Here is a 17,406-nt window from a genome sequence, read left to right as displayed (position 1 = left end):
TCACAGAATTGTAGGGGATGGAAGGAACCTCTGGAGATCATCTAGTCCAAACACCTACTAAAGCAGGTTCGGTAGAGCAGGCTGCAGTCCCATAGAGCAAGTTGAGATCCATCCTTCCATTTGAAAATACATCTCAACACAGCTTGCAGAGTAAAGTTTGAAGAGTGAACTGTTAGTGTTTAAATAAATGGCAGGACAAGTAAGATCTCACATTCAGGGCCAGGCTCCTGCCATTTACAGTCCAGTGTTTGTGCCAAGTCCAATACACAACAGAAAAAGAGTAGTCATCAAAGATATTTCAAAAGACAACTAAGCCACAACTTTTAAGAGGCAGGCATGAAAGATGGGAGGAGGAGAACGTTTTTTTTATTACTGAATCAGCTACCTCTACTAGCATATCACTTCTGATGCAGATTTCTTAGGCAGCTTGCTCCTTTGCATCCAACTTACTAAGTTTGGCTGACTCTTGAATTCCAATAGATTAGACTCAGCCAAACAAGAACATAGCAGGATTAGCTGCCCTGTGTGATCTATGCCAACAAAACAGACGTCAGCTTGACAAATGCCAGCCTGATAATGGCCATGGAAAGTCAGATGCAGAAAAGGAATAAAGCTTAAGTTTTTTAAGGCTGCTTCACAAGACTTGGACATCAGAGACTGTGGATGCAGTAGAGAATGAATTTATAAAACCTATGCAGAACTTTGAATGACATTTTCTGCTTTGTGCCCATTCTAAGTGAAGATTATTCTCCTTGTCATCAGCCATTCCAGTCTCACAAAGCATTTTAACACCTTCCCTTCCCTTCCCTTCCCTTCCCTTCCCTTCCCTTCCCTTCCCTTCCCTTCCCTTCCCTTCCCTTGCCTTCCCCCTTCCCTTCCTTCCCTTCCTTCCATTTCCCTCCCTTCCCTTCCTCCTTCTCCTTCCCTTCCCTTCCCTTCCTTCCCTTCCCTTCCCACTTCCCTTCCCACTTCCTTCCCTTCCCTTCCCTTCCTTTCCCTTACCACTTCCTTCCCTTCCCTTCCTTCTCCCCTTCCCTTCCCTTCCCTTCCTTTCCTCTCCTTCCCTTCCCTTCTCCTTCCCTTCCCTTTCCCTTCCCTTCCCTTCCCTTCCCTTTATCCTTCCCTTCGCCTTCCCTTTCCCTTCCCTTCCTTCCTTCCTTTCCCTTCCCTTCCTTCCTTCCCTTCCCTTCCCTTCCTTCCCTCCCTTCTTTGCCCTTCTTACCCTTCCCTCCCTTCCCTTTCCCTTTCCCTTTACCCTTCTCTTCTCCTTCCCTTCCCTTCCCTTCCCTTTGCCTTCCCTTCCTTCATCTTCCCTTTTCCCTTCCTTCCCTTTCCCTTCCCTTACCCATTCCCTTCCCTTCCCTTCCTTCCCTTCCCTTCCCTTCCACTTCCCTTCCCTTCCCTTACCCTTCCCTTCTTCCCTTCCCTTCCTTCCTCCCCCTTCCCTTCCCTTCCTTCCTTCCTTCCTTCTTCCTTCCTTTCTTCCTTCCTTCCTTCCCTTTCCTTCCTTCCTTCCTTCCTCTTGCTTGCCTGTTTGCTTTCCTTCTTTTTTTTTTTTTCTTTTTTCTTTATCCTCTTTCTTTATTTTTTATCGTTACTTTTGTTTTTTTTTTTTTTCTGTTTCTTCTTTCTTTTTTCTTTCTCTTTCCTCTCTTTTTTCTTCTTTTCTTCTCTTTGTTCTTTTTCTTTCTTTCTCTCCCTATTTCTTTTGTCTTGTTGTATTTCTTTCCTTTTTCTTTCTTACTTTCTTTCTTTCTTTCCTTTCTTTTTCTTTTTCTTCCTTTCTCTTCTTTTTTTCTGTTCTTCTTCTTTCTTTCCTTTTCCTTTTCTTCCTTTCCTTTCCTCCCCTCTCTTTTTTCCCCCCTCTCCCTCTTCTTCCTTTCTTCTCTCTTTCCTTTCTCTCTTCCTTTTTCCTTTTCTTTTCTTCTCTTCTTCCTTTACTTTCCTTTCTTCCTTTCTTTTTTCTTTCTTTCTCTCCTCCTTTCCTTCCTTTCTTTCCTTTCTTCTCCCTTCTTCTTCCTTTCTCTTTTTCTTTTCTTTCTTTTTTCCCTCCTTTTCTTTAATTCTTTTCTTTATATTTTTCCTTTTTTTAAATTTTTCTTTCTTTTCTTCTTCTTCTCCCCTTCTTTCCTTTGGCTTTTTTTTTTTTCTTTTTCCTCTCTTTGTTTCTTCTTTCTCTTTTTTCCTTTCGTTTCTTTTTTTTTTCCTTTTTTGCTTTTGTTATCCCTCTTTCCTTTTTTTCCTTTCTTTTTTTTTTTCCTTTCTCTTTTTTCCCTTTTCTTTTTTCTTCTTTTTCCTTTTTTTTCTTCTTTTTTTTTTTCTTTTCTTTTTTTTTTCTTTCTTTTTTTTTTCCTTTTTTTTTTTTTTTCTTTTTTGTTCTTTTTTTTTCTTTTTTTTTTCTTTTTTTCTTTTTTCTTTTTTTCTTTTATCTTTCTTTTTTTCTTTTTTTTTCCTTATATTCTTTTTCTCTCTTTCTTTTCTTCTTCTTTTCTTTTTTATTTTCTCTTTTTCTCTTGTCTTTCCTTATTCCTTTATTTCTCTTTTTTCTTTTCTTGTTTTTTCTTTATCTTCTTTGGTTTTCTTTTCTTTTTCTTTCCTTTTCCTTCCCCTTCTTTCTTTCTCTTTTCTTTCCCCCCCTTCCACCTTTCCTTTCTTTTGTCTTTCCTTTCCGTCTTGTTTTCTCTTTTCTTCTTTCTTCTTTCCCCCCTCCCTCCCTTCTCCTCCCTCCCTTCCTTTCTTCTTTTCCTCCTCTTCTCCTTTCTTTCTTTCTATTCTGTTTTCTTTTTCTTTTGTCCTCTCTTTTTATTTTTTATCTCTTTTCCCTCTTTCTTGCTTCTTTTTTCTTCTCTTACTTCCTTCTCTTCTTTCCTTTGTCTTTCTTTCCTCTTTGTTTCTTTTTCTTTTCTTTCTTCCTTTCTTTTCTTTCCCTTTTTCTTTTTAATCTTCTTTCTTCTTTTCTTTTTCTTTTCTCTTCTTTCTATCTTTTTTTTTCTTCCTTTTTTTCTCTTTCTTTTCTCTTCTTTCTTCCTCTTCTCTTCTTTCTTTCCTTTTCCTTTTCCTTCTTTCCTTTTCTTTATTTTTTTTTTCTCTCCCTTCCCCTTTTTCCTTTCCTTTTCCTTCCTTTATTTTTTTTTCTTTTTCCTTTCTTTTATACTTTTTCTCCTTCTTTTTCTTTTTTTCTCCTTTCATGCTTTTTTTAATTTTCATTTTCTTTCCATTTTTCTTCCCCTTTTCTCATTCTTTTTTATTTCTTGCTTTTCTTCCCTCTTTTCTTTTTCTTTCTCTCTTCTTTGATTCCTTCTTCTTTTCTTTTTCCTTCTTTCTTTCTTATCTTTTCTTTATCTTTTTCTTTTCCTTTCTTTCTTTCTTTTCTTCTTTTCTTCTCTTGCTTCTTTTCTTCTTTTCTTCTTTTCTTCTTTTCTTTCTTTTCTTTCTTTTCTTCTTTTCTTCTTTTCTTTTTTTCTTTTCCTTTTTTTTTTCTTTCTCTTTTTGTTCTTTTTTTTCTTTACTTATTCTTTTTTTCTCTTCTTTGCTAATTTTTCTTCTTTTTTTTTTTCCTCTTCCTTTTCATTTCTCTCTTTCCCCCTTTTTCTTTCTTTCTTTCTTTCTTTCTTTCTTTCTTTCTTTCTTTCTTTCTTTCTTTCCCTTTTCCCCCTAGATCTTAGTCTTGAAATATATGAGGCCACACATTTGACTCAAATAGAGAGAAAGTACTTCTTTTGGCACTCATAATCCTTCATTTCATTATGAATTTTTAATGTCTTCCATCTCAACTTAACTTTTGCACAGATTTTGCTCTACTTAATGTAAATTGTTCATGAAAATATTACTTTTGAAGTCATAGAAATCTTACATAGTTAAGAAATTTATTTCACATCTTTTTGTCTATCACTTGCTTCTGCTGTTCTTCATCTTGGACTTCTGTCTTACATACCTCAAAGACACGCATCTTATATTTGACAATGGAAAGGTATTCTCAGAATTAATTACATCAAACTCTCATTTCAAAGTGGAGAAATCTGAGAAGATTCTGCAATCCAGCTAACAGATGGCTGAAGAACCATTCTGAAATGTAAGACTATCTTACAGTTGTAGAGGGGAAATGCCAAAGTCAAGAACTGAGTAATTACTAATAAATCATAAAAGGGTAGAAATGAGATCATGAGAAGTATTCATAACTAGATTTCTTAATGAGAAGGGATTATTAACATCTCACAAAATCCACTGCACTTTCCTTGTGTTAGCATTTCTGCATAAACAAAAGAAAGCAAACTGTAAATGTTTGATACTTCTGAAATCCTTTGTTGGCAGGCATATGGCAGAATCGGAGTGGAAAATCATGTTCCTGTAAAGGCTGCAGATGAAATCAGCAAACTCACGATCACTTGTGACAGTAAAAAGATTTTCCTTTTGAGTGACAACTGATGTTATCTTCTGTGCTAACACTGCTACCACTCCTCTAAGCAGAGAAAGAAGAATAAGAATTAATTTTGTATAACTGTTAAACCTTGCTTCAGAGGAGGAATAAAAATAATATTAAAAAGAGTAAAGAATAGAAAAAGAAAAGAAGAAGAAGAACAAAGAAGCTGACAAGTCCAGAACATGAAACTGGGTATCTGAAGTGAAGAATCACAGTCATTTTTTAGTACTAAGTTACCTAAGATTTGACCCCTTTGCCATTCCTTTAATATGTATTAGAATATGGTTTTATCCAAATTTTATCAGAAGAAATTTGGCACATAATGTATCACTGTATCTTACCACATAACCAATCCTTAAGGTTAAGTTATGCATTTGCCTATATGGTCTAATATATGGTCTGTAATATGGTCCGTTTGTTGTTCTGGGTATTCTTTATTTCAACGCAGTGCACAGCAAGCATTATGGCTGCTGTATGGCAATACAGTTAAACTTTCTCCTCCTAGGAGGCACTGAGTGAGCCTTCCACATGCTGAGCATCTACCTCTTTTCTCATTAACCTTCAGAGCAGTTAAGGATGACTAGCGTTTTACAGGACCAAATTCAGTGAGATTTGGCCTGCAGCAAGTACATCTTCCATGAGTTCCACTAAGAGAATGAATGTATTGTTAGAAAACATTACTGATTGAGCCCAGAATCCATGCAGATCATCAGAGGAGCAGCTTACAAGTCACCTTTGAGAAACACAGCAGCAAGTGCTTAGCATAGTATTACGCAGACCTGCTGTGGCAAGGTTTCTTTTGCATGGCTTGTGCCTGCAGGACAGTGTTCTGCTGCATAGGAATTAGAACTTAAGGGATTTACTGTTGTGTCTCTTTTAAATTTGAATATGTGATTGAAAAGAAGCCAAGATTAATAACACGTATGATAAATTACTGTTAATATATGGAAAAGTTATGTGAAATAAATTAAAGAATATTCAACTGAGTTAAAATTTTACCTTCAAACTTACATTTGCCAACAAAAATAACGTGGGCTGTAGGTCATGTTGCATGTTTGTTTAATATAACTGGGTAAAGCAGCAAAGGATATCATTATACTACAGTAAATAACCCTGTGGTATACAGCCTGATATGACTCTTCATATTGGTAGACTAAATATGAAAATCCAGTCTTTGTGGAAAAAATTCACTCTTTTATATGTATATCTATATCTCTGAAAGAGAGGCGTTTTTCTGGGTTTTTTTTTGTTTGTTTGTTTGGTTTTGGTTTTTGTTTTTTCTGAAAGGTTAATGGTGGTTTAAAATAAGTAACTCTTTTCCTTTGTGGTCATCAATTCCACTTCTCCAAAAAACCTCATAAAGACAATGGGACCAATGCCAAAACAAAAATTAAATGCTCGTGTGATCCCCAAGGGAAGACATACTTTAACTATGAAGTATTCTCACAAGAAACCTTGTAAACCTTACATGAAAGTGAATGATCTAGAGTTCGTGGAATTCACATTTGTTGCTCTGACAGTGCTGTTTATCAAAATAACAACAATTTTCAAAGAAAGAATAGTTAATTTGGGCTATATTGCTTTTCTGTAGGAAAGAACCTATAAATAATAAGTTCAGTAAGTTTTTGGTTTGGTTCACAGTCAATCTAGTTTGTCTGCAGCAGTCAGTTAATCCCTTCAAAGTATCATCTATTCGTCAGCTCATTATTTTCTCTAAGCATAGATGGAATATATTAAAACTGTTTGGAATCATTTAAAAAGAAAAAAGCTTGGAAAAGAATAGTACCCTGCATGTCAGCCCTTTTTAGAAGAGGAAAAAAAAAACCAAAAAAAAACCCAACACAACAGTTGCTTTGTTGTATTGTTTCCCAAGATACTTCTGTCCTTTCCTTTTTTCCTCATCAACTGTATTTATCCGTGCTTCTTACACTCATTTAAGGAACTGCACTTAAAAAAGCAAGTCAAGTTACATTTGACAGCTATCGTTGCACTCATATTACCCTGATATTCTCGAGCTTCTCTTTGCTTTTGTTACTGATTTGTAAGAGCTGGCTGTAATTTGGTAGCATGCATTTAAAAGAAGTGGCAGTTTAGCATCAAAAGATATAGAATCAGTAAAAGTCTCAGATTTGCACAAGGTTTCCACATATACAATATGCTATTGTTTGTACTGCATATGCATAACAATTGTTTGAAAATATTCAGCCTTGCTTGCCAGAAAGCTCTCAGCCACATGTATGGGCCCAGTCTGTTTTACAGTTGGAGTTTTTTATTTGGTCTGCTTAGAAAGATAGCACCAAAAGTCCTCCTGGACTGCAGAGCAAACTGGATTTCACCCAGAGTGAGTAAGCGACCTAACAGCACCAAACAGTGCATCTGCAATATATATCCAAATGGTTTAAAATCTTGGAATTCTGTGCCATATTCACTAAAATAAATGTATTTTCTTTGCAGCTAACAGGAATAAATAAATAAATAGATAGATAAATCTGTGTATATATAAAGATATATAAGTATGTATAAAAATAGATTTTGAAACTTGCAATTTTCACTCCAAGTTATTGCAGAAAAAAATCTGATTTATTGCATATATACTGCAGGTATAAAAATCTTGGTTAGTCAAGAACCATATAGGAGAATATATGGAAAATACAGCTGTTTGTAAACAAGGCTGAATATGAGCAGGAGTGAAATTATGTGTAATAGTCAGTCTTATATTAGCAATTTCATTTGACATTATAAGCAAACAGGAGATAATTCAAGCAGGAATGGAAGCTGTAATGGTCTAGCTGCAATGAGCTGGCTCGTGGTAATTCAAGCCATGATGTGCAGCAGGTCTGTACAGGTGATTGTGCAGCAGGGTCAACAACAGTATCTTCAGTCCCTGGAAAGCATTTTCTTGTTGAATTTTTGTATTCCTGGCAATCACCACTGCTAACCTTCTCCTAAACATGGCTTACTGGCACAGGTTGCCCAGAGAAGCTATGGATATTCCATCCCTGGAGGGAATCAAGGAGGGGGCCCTGAGCAGCCTGATCTAGTGAGTGGCAACCCTGACCATGGTAGGGAGGTGGAAAGGGATGGACTTTAAGGTCCCTAAACCATTGTGTGAGTCTGTGATTTTATGTGTGACCTCACAGGGACCTCACCTCAGCAAGCAGGCTGTCACTCACTCTCCGTTTCCTTTCTGTAAACTCTCTTCAGCATTTCTTCTGCAGTAAACAGGATGACTTCCCTAATGGCACTGTGGCTCCTGTAGGATCCACTCCACTAAATAACCAGGCTGAAATACTGCAACATTGCCTTCATTCTCCCTGGGTGCCCAGAATGCTTCTCTGCTAGTAGTAACTGCAACATAACCAAGCTGCTCAACTCAGGAAATGTGCCACCTGGAAAACACAGTGACTGGCATGCCTTAGTGCTTTCCATCCATTTCAGCGAGTTTCTCTTCATGCCATTTTAATGAAATGCTGCGGACAACAGGGAGAGATGACTGCCTGGGCAAGCACAGGAAAGTGTGATAAGCAGTCAGTTTGGATCACGACTACTCTAAGGATGTGGTGGAACTTCACCGCTGGCTGCAGCTACTCTGGCAGCGGGCGCTGGTCCAGGCCGGGCCTTTGGTGCGGCCGGGCACAGTGCCACGGGTGGGGCAGCCTGCCACTCCTTGAGCCCAGCAAACTGCTCCTTGAGCCCAGCAAACTGCTCCTTGAGCCCAGCCTGCCACTCCTTGAGGCCGGCATGCCGCTCCTTGGGCCCAGCTTGCCACTTCCTGGGCCTGCTGCCCGCTGGGCTGTGCTGGGCCATGCTGGCTGTGCGAGGCTGCTTACACCATGTGAACAGTTACTCTTAATGGGGCTGTGCTCCTTGCCTCCTCGGTTCAGGTCTGGTTGGTCCTTTACTTTGTAAGTATTACATGAATGCCACCTGAAGGGTGGAAGCTGTGCTATCCAGGATATAACACAGTTGTTATAGTTACAGAGTAATCACAGTCTGCACTTTAGAGCAGTCCTTTGCCAGATTGGTGTTTGCTTCTTGCACAACCTTTCGCAACTCATTTAACCTCTCTGATCAGTACCTTACGAATCTGTGCAGTAGGTGTAGTAATAATCACCTACATTTCACCAGTGTTGTGGGAATTAATTGATGTCTGTTAAGCATGTAAAAATCCTTACATGAAAGGCGCTAAATTAAAAAAAAAAAAAAATAAATAAAACATTCTAGTACAGTCAATTTTAAATGCTCAAATGGAATAGTGCGAAAATTCATCTGAGCCTTACTATCTCATGGTCCATATAAATCCACTCCACTTGACCTATGTGATTGCTTAGGGGTTCCTCTCCTAAAATTATATCTCGTCTCCAATTTAAAAAGTTTGAGGGATAGACAATCTGATCTCTCTGGACAGCTGGTGATACTATAAAGCTAGCTGCTGCACTACTGGATCAAATTTGCTGAGCTGCAGCTTTCACCTCTTTTGATTTCACCTAGCCTTTGTCTGCTAGACAAAGCGCTCTGTTATCATCCTGTATCTTCTCTTTTAGTTGATGCTTATGTTTCCCCCTGACTGAAATGTCTCTTTGATAAACTGGGCAAACTTGAGTGACTCTAGGAGCTCACTAATAATCAGCCTTAGAGTTTTTCTTTCATTCCTGTAGTTCTTCAGTGAACATTTTCCAGATTTTCAGCCTTTTTGTGTGTGTGTGTATGGATACTAGACCTGGATGCAAATGGATTCAGGCAGCCATATAAAGGCAACAGATCTTCTTTCTTCTCACAAAGAAGTATTTTTTGCCTACACCTCTGACTACTGCACTATTTCTATGAGTAAGGATGAATCAAAGAAATAAAGGGGCTTGTAAGCACTTGATTTTTCACCCTAAAGAGAGAAGCAGTGACTCCTAAGCCAAAATGACCCACGTTTTCTTTTCTCTGTGCCATCACTTGTGCATAAAATAATTGCAGCACAAATAAGCACTTCACTATGATTAGTCATATATTTTAAGAACAGACTTTTCATTCACATGAGCTACATGTGAAAATTGATCTCTCACTATCCTACAATTGCATTCTTAGAATTTAGAGAGACTGAAGTTATGAGTCAGTAGCCTTCATCTCTCTGCACCATGTTTTTCTAGATGTACTTGGCTTAGCACTTCTGTGATCCCCAGGCTATCACTGCATCTCACTTGACCTTTTTGAGTGAACTTCTTTCCCAACATTTCTTTCCTCTGCTGCTTTCTTGTATTTTACTTTCTCTTGGACTGACTAAAATAGTCCTTAACAATATTTGCTGTGTTCCTTTCAGACCTCCATCTTTATGCTCATCTGAACAGTGAGTAAACTGCTTTTTTCAGGTCTTTTTTTGTCCTAAATCATTGTGCTGATTTTTCATCTGAAAATATGTTTTCTATTTAATAACATAAGTTCCCGATTTTATTTGTCCATTTTTAAAATAGTGGGGTAGACATCAGTGACAAGAGAACCAGAAAGAAGCAATGGTATATGCAGACACAGTAGATTTAAAATAAGTTACATACATACACACATAATCAAAATTCTGGTGTAGTCCCTAGTCGTTTTAGTAGTGGAGCATTGAATGCCAGGTGTTGAATCTTCCCCCTTTTCTTCAGAAGTTGTATTGTAATGCTGCAGATCTAACCATGAACATTTTTGTTTTGACATTCAAACTACATTTCCTCTTGACTTAACCTTATGTCATCCATTCTATTTGTATCCATATTGCATTATTCCTCCATCATGGGAATTACACTTTTTATGTGTATGTCTAGATTTTGTTAGAAAAAAAATTAAATGAAAAATCAGGTTGGGTATTAGGAAAATTCAGACTGGAAATTCCTACTGGGTTTTAGGAAAGGTTTCTTATTGAGTGGATGGTTGGGATTTTAAGCAGGCCCCCCAAAGCATCAAGCCTCTTGCATTTCAAAAGGTGTTTGAATTTGAAGTGTTTGAACCCAAAAAGGGTTTGAATTTTGGGTGTACCTTTTGGGAATCAGGAGTTGGACTTGCAGAGAGGGGATTGGGAAAGCCAAGACACAGATGGAACTGGTGAGGGATGTTAAAAACAACAAGTGATTCTATTCTATAGGTACATTAGCCAGAATCTGCAGGCTGAAGAGAGCGTATGTCCTTTGGTAAATGAGAAAGGTGAGCTGGCTATGACGGATATAGAGATGGATAAAGTACTCGATTTGTTTATCACCCCTGTCTTCACTGGCGGCCAGGATTATTTTATTTCTCACATCTCAGAAACTCACATCCGTGAACCTCTAGATGAGAAGAGGGGGAATAAATCCTTCCTACTGCTGTGAAGGGCAGAGCGAGTCCAAAATTGTCTCATGAGAGTGAATGTATACAAGATTGTGGGACCAGATGACATGCATCCCAAGATCCTAAAGGAGCTGGCTGATGTGGTTGCTGAGCTATTCTCCATTGTATTTGAAAAGTCATGGCTGATGGGCAGAGTTCCTGGGGACTGGAAAAAAGGGAACATCATTCCCATTTACAAAAACAGAAAGGAAGGAGGACCCAGAGAACTAGAGGCTGGTGAACCTCACCTCTGTGCCTGGGAAGATCATGGAACAGATTCTCCAAGAAAATATGTTAAATCTCACAAGGGGTGAGGAGGTGATCTGAGGCAGACAACGTGGCTTTACCAAGGGAAGGTCATGCCTGACTGATCTGGTGGCTTTCTGTGATGGAGTGATGACATCAGTGGACAAGGCAACCAGTGTCATCTACCTGGACTTGTGCAAGGCCTTCTGAATGGTCCTCCATCACGTCCTTCTGTCTAACTTGGAGAGATACAGATTTGAAAGGTGGCCTGTGTGGTGAATAAATCAGTCAGCCTCACATCCATCCCTGGGAAGGTGGTGCAATGACTTAATCTGCATGTCTTCTCCAAGCAAGTGGAAGAGAAAAAGGTTATCAGGAGTCAGTGTGAATTCATAAAGGGAAAATCGTGCTTGACTTATCTATGAAATCATGACTAGCTGTGTAAATGAGGGGAAAGCAGTAGAGGTTGTCTACCTTGTCTTCAACAAGGCTTTTGATGCAGTCTTCCATAACATCTTTGTAGTTAGCCTTAGGAAGTATGAGACAGAGTCGACAGTGAGGTGGATTGGAAACTGCCTGGTAGAGCTTGGAGTGTTGTGATCAGCAGCACAGAGTCTAGTTGGAGGCCTGTAGCTAGTAGTGTTCCCCAGGGATCAGTACTGGATACGGTCTTGTCCCACATCTCCATCAGTGATCTGGGTGAAGGGATAGAGTGCACCCTCAGCAAGTTTGATTATGATACAAAGCTGGGAGGAGTGACTGACACATCAGAAGGTTATGCTACCATTCAGTGAGATGTGGACAGGCTGGAAAGCTGGGTAGAAAGAAAATTTATGCAGTTCATTAAGGGCAAGTGTGAAGTCCAGTGTCTGGGGAGGAATAACTGCATACATTAATATAGATTAGGGGCTGGCTTGCTGGCAGGGCAATATACAGAGAAGGACTTAGATATGCTGCTGGACAACATATTAACCTTGAACCAGAAGTGTGCCCTTATGGCCAAGAGCATGGACATCAGAATGAGGATGGTTATCCTCCCCCTCTTCTCTGCCCTGTTGAGACTACATCTGGAATACTGTGTACATGTGTACAGTTCTGGACTCCTCAGTTTGGAAGAAAAAAAAAAAGAAAAAAAGAAAAACAGGAAACTTCTAAAGAGAGTCCAGTTGAGGGCCACAAAGATGATGAGGGGCCTGGAGCATCTCTCTTATGAGGAGAGTGGAGAGTCTGAAAGACTTGGGACTGGTCAGCCCAGAGAAGAGAACTAAAGGATATCTAAAGGACAGATGTCAAGAAGATAGGACCAGGATCAGAACAAGCATCAGTGGGCACAATCTGGAACACAAAAAGTACCACACAAACATGAGGGAAAACTTATGTACTTCGAGGGTGACAGAGCAGTGTCTTCCAACCCCTACAATTCTGTGATTCTGTGAAAATCATCAAAGTTAATTATGATTCTGACTTACTGGACTAGGTTGATGTCAGAGATGCTCTTCCACTGACTGTCCTGATTTTTCAGTTATTGTGAATCTTCAGCTTACCATGCTGCCCTGCCAGTGAGTAGCTGGGAGTTAACAAGGAGCTAGAAGGGGACAGAAGTGCAACAGCAGATTTAAACTGACCTTAGGGATGTCCCATATCATGTCGTGCCATGCTGAATAACAAATGTGCTAGAGTTGACTGGGGATTGACATTGCTCAGGATCTGGCTGGGTGTTAGTTGGTAGGTGATGATCAACTGCGTTGTGCATCTTTTAAAAAATTGTTACTATTTTTTATTTTTTTTTAAAATTATTATTCTGCCCATATCTCATGCAATGATTTCTTACACATTTAACTTTCTAGATTCTTTCCCCAGTCCTACTTGTGGCAAGATGACTGAACAGCTGTGTGGTGTTTAGCTTCCTGCTGGGTTGAACACTAGTTTCTTTTAGATATTCTACGCAAGGATGGTTTCCATGTGTTAATATCAAATGTTCTTATTTTAAGACATTTGATGTTACACAGGATTTTGATTAAACAGGGTGACGTAAAAGTTTACTGAAATCACCACGTAAGGATAATTTAGCAATTGAATCACAATATGAGCACAATTACCGTAACCAGTCTCTACGTACTCACCATCATGGTGTTGAACATCCCAAGTCACAGGGCAGGAGTATGTAGGTTGAAGTCAGATCAGGCTAACCTTTATCTGAAAAGTTCATTTTGTTGGTTGCTCAACCATTATACTTTCATGTTGGGCATGTGTACACATCTTTTGTGCTGGTCTGGTTGGCTCAGGATAATCTTTATGATTAAATCAAAGAAGGCTATTTCTACAACAAGTTGATCCACTGAACTGCTAAAGCATTTGATTTAAAACAAGGATTCCTTTTATTGCTGGGTTAAATTCAGCATACTTTACCACAAATGTGATCTCTTCCTCTGTTCTTCGGTGAGTTTTATCAGTACGGTCCCTGGGGTATTCTCCCCTAGGTCTTCTTCCATTGTGGGGGTTTGCTGATCAATAATGGCTGACAAGCCTGACCCTTGGTTATTCTGCAGTTATTTCCACAGAGAATGAAGAACAATTATGCTAAGATACACACACTTTGGCTAATGCACTAGTGAGGTCATCAGGATAGAACAGGCTGTTACATGCATCTCACACTATTCTGAGAAACATAGCATAATAAAAATTCAGTTTAGATTTGTGAATCATGCACTATGTTTAAATATGTGTATATGCATGTATGAGTACTGTACAGATGTATTTAGTACTTGTAGCAGTTTACTTGGAGTGCTTTTTCACCCAGGATTTTTTATGTTTATTTTGTCCTGATGCTTTTTTTCCTGTGTCCCTGGTGACACTCTCATGACAGATATCTAGATATGACAAACCTCTAGTCTGACCTGGTGCAGCTGCTCTTACATTCTTAATGTAATAGGAACATCACCAAGCCTACTAACTGGTGTCAGTCAACCTTGAGAAGTGTTTTAATCCAAAAATCTTTTGAAAGAAATACATTCTCTAAGTGGATTATGGCCCTTTTTCTTAAATTACCTTAAATAGCAGAGATGAACAAACCAAGACTGATATGCTTAAAACCCAGCTAAGTTTTATTTTTTTTAAACTCCCTTCAGAAATAAATCTATAAGTAAACAGCAGTCTAAGACCACAGTATTCCTCTGGGAAGTACTCTTGATTTGGAATTATTCTAATAGCCTTACAAATGCATGAATAGGCTAAATGAATTATTCTACTCAACTCTCGTAATACTGTTATTGCATTTGACTTGAAGACCTAAGCATACCACATAAAAGTAATGCCTCAGTGAATTAGAGACACTAACAGACCTGGGCACTGTTGCTACCACAGCAAGTCTATGAGCTTATTATTTCAACTTTAGTATGTCAATATGTATATTTATGTATCTACATATAAGTGAATGTATGTTAAAAAGCTGCATACTTGGGTGCAGAATAAGTCACAAATGAATGTAGAAAAGCAAGAATCCTCACAAATGAGAACTGATCCTTCCTTTTCATTGTTGTTTGCTGCCCTCCTCCTGTACTGTATTTTCAGTATATATATTCAGTTCCCAAATGTACATACCAGACATGGGGAGTTATGTGGTATTTGGTGGATGAAAAGTGGAGGCACCATTCTTGAGATGTCTTTCCTTCTTCCACCATGCTTTAGATGTGGTACAATCTGAGAGGGGGTAGTCATGTGCCTTATCACTCCTATGCCTCACACCTATGCCTGTATTTCTAAGGACTAATTCAAAGCTGAAACTTTCATTCTGAAATGTCCTGCCAATTTCTCAAGAGGTGGAACACACACTGGAAGCTCATGGTGTTAATCAAGCCCAAAACACAGTGAAAAATAGTTTATCTGAAATTATAGGGCCAAGCCAGTAATTTCAGGTTTCTTCCAAATGAATGAGCTGTGCATGAAAACTAATTGTTCAGCACATTGTAATTCATTATCTGAGGGAAAAATCAAAAGAAGATGAGTAAATGTTCAGTCTGCATCATAACTAACGTTTTATGAACGATTACATGCATTTCATTAATACTTGACTGCATTTGCAGAGTAGGGCAAACTGGCGTATATAAAATAAGGTCTGGTTTACCACCCATAGCCGAAACATAGGGATACAATTGGGCAGGACACATCCAGTACAAGTAAGGACTGCTGATCATATTCTCAAATGATTCCATGCTGACCATAGTCGACTGTAAGCCTTCTCACAAACTGATGGATCCAGAATTCTGCAGCCAGAAACACAGTTTCTTAAAATGTAACGTGATCATTTGGGTGCTTGATTTGTCTTCTGGATATGAAACTCACTCTCCCCAAAGAAGAATAACGGATAAAAACAATGTAGGCATTGCTTAGTAGCTTTCTGAATCAAGTCCCTCATCTGGGAAAAAAAAAAAAAAAAAAAAAAAGAGCAATTGAAAAGTGCTATAATTTAGTCTTTAATTTTAAAGGGTGCAGTTCTTTTATTTTTTTCCTAGTGGCTGCCTAAAATTTGTTTCTTTTGGTATTTCTAGCCATTTTTGTCTGTCTGCTTGTTGGGAATCTCTTACCACAATGTGTTCTGCATTCTGAGTGACAACTCTAGATTAGGAGGTCAGCAACATTATGAGGAGGTCACTGGCAACTCCGTCTGACAAACGGATTGCTTTGGGTTTTAAGAGTTTCCTTGTATTTCTGGCAGAATGACTGGGTTCTACATAAGATAAACCTTTTTAATAAATCCTGAGGAGACAAAAGAATGAAGTGGAACAGTGGAGTAAATGGAATAAAGTGGAACAATCCCAACCTTCATGGCATGTTGCCACTGTGTTCCCAAATGACTGCTAAATGAAACAAGGAGAGAATGAGTGATCATCATGGAGCAATACGAAATGCTAGAGAAAAGGAATTAAAGGCAAAACATTTTGAGGCTGTGAGGAAAATCAAATCAAAAAGGCCAAATTCATATCACATCACCACTGGCTGCTAAGGCATTAGCACATTATTGGGTATGACAGATAGCTTTGAGAACAGGCAAACCACTTTTATTCATATTTTAAGGTCTGTTGCCTGATTGCCTGCTGTGCCAGCTAGGTAATGGAGATTACTTCATGCCCAAGTGGGAATGAATAGGCTACTGTGTGCAAGACCATTGAGAAGAATATTTTGGTTATCTTCAGCTCAGAGGATAGTGTCTGCCAATAGTTCAAAGCAGTCATTGGCATTCTGTGAGTATGGCAGTAAATAAGAAAATAGGTAGTTTAGGTAACAATAGAAGTAATTAGTAGACTTTATTTATCCATAGAAATTTCACATTTAACTCTTTTCCACATGTGGCCAATCCATAGCAGTCTCTGCCTTGAGGTTTAAAAAAATCTAACTAGCTTTTCTTACTGATAACTGTGAGTATTGAGACCAAGATCATTTAGTGTTCTTCACCATTTTCCTTTGTTAAGTCCCAGCTCCACAAACATCATAACCATAGTCTGTCACGAAGCAGCAGTACAAAACACCTCTATACATGTTTGTATCAGGACAGGTTAGGCAGTTATGATCCTGTTAGAGTAGAGCACTAATGTGTTCATTTGTCCCTGCTTCTGTGTTGCACTAGATGAGGAATTTGTCCTGGGCAGTGAAAAATGCAAGAGCTTGAGAAGTGAGGCTTGACTAAAATTGTGATGAAAACCCATTTAGCTCTAATCTGGCAGCTGTAAATTTAACTGTGATGGCAGAATATATATAATTGGGAACTGGACATGCAGGCAGGATAGAAATAGCAAAAGAAGCAGCAAGCTTTTGCTGAAGTTTTCTGGCTGTGATGGATATTTCTAAAACTGGAAGAAACTGCTATTAATGAGGATTGACCAATTATTTTTATAATATGTGCTTTGTCTGTCAGAGACAATAACTAGGATTAAAAAAAAAACACAAAAAACAGTGATATAATATAGTCTTATCATGTAAAATTCAAACAAAACTAATTAGTCTAGCGAAGGTATTTTCCAAGCCAGAAGATGGTAGCATTAAGTCAATATGGTATATTTTTGACTTTCAGATGAAACTGCCTGATGATCAATAAGAACACTCCATTTGTGTGTAAAAGGAAAGGACTGGCATGAACCCTGCAGAACTCACTCAGCAACAGGTCATTAACAATTCTAAGAAGTATATAAAGTAAACCATAACAAAAGAAAGAAGCCTTGGGATTTATCTGAGATTTCCCCCATTAAGGAATTTGGCCGTATAGACTTTGCTTATGCTATTGCACAAGTGAGAAACTCGGTCCAGAGCTCCAGGCACTGCTATATTAAATATTGATGGGAATTCACTGTATAGTAGATTTTTCCTTCCAAGGAACTGATAAATAGTTAATGAGGAGTTAGGCAGCTGAGTCCATC

Source organism: Coturnix japonica, chromosome Z, assembly GCF_001577835.2.
Source record: "Coturnix japonica isolate 7356 chromosome Z, Coturnix japonica 2.1, whole genome shotgun sequence".
Classification (NCBI taxonomy): Eukaryota; Metazoa; Chordata; class Aves; order Galliformes; family Phasianidae; genus Coturnix; species Coturnix japonica.
The sequence above is the reverse complement of the archived record's forward strand: the minus strand, read 5'-3'. Positions refer to the sequence as shown.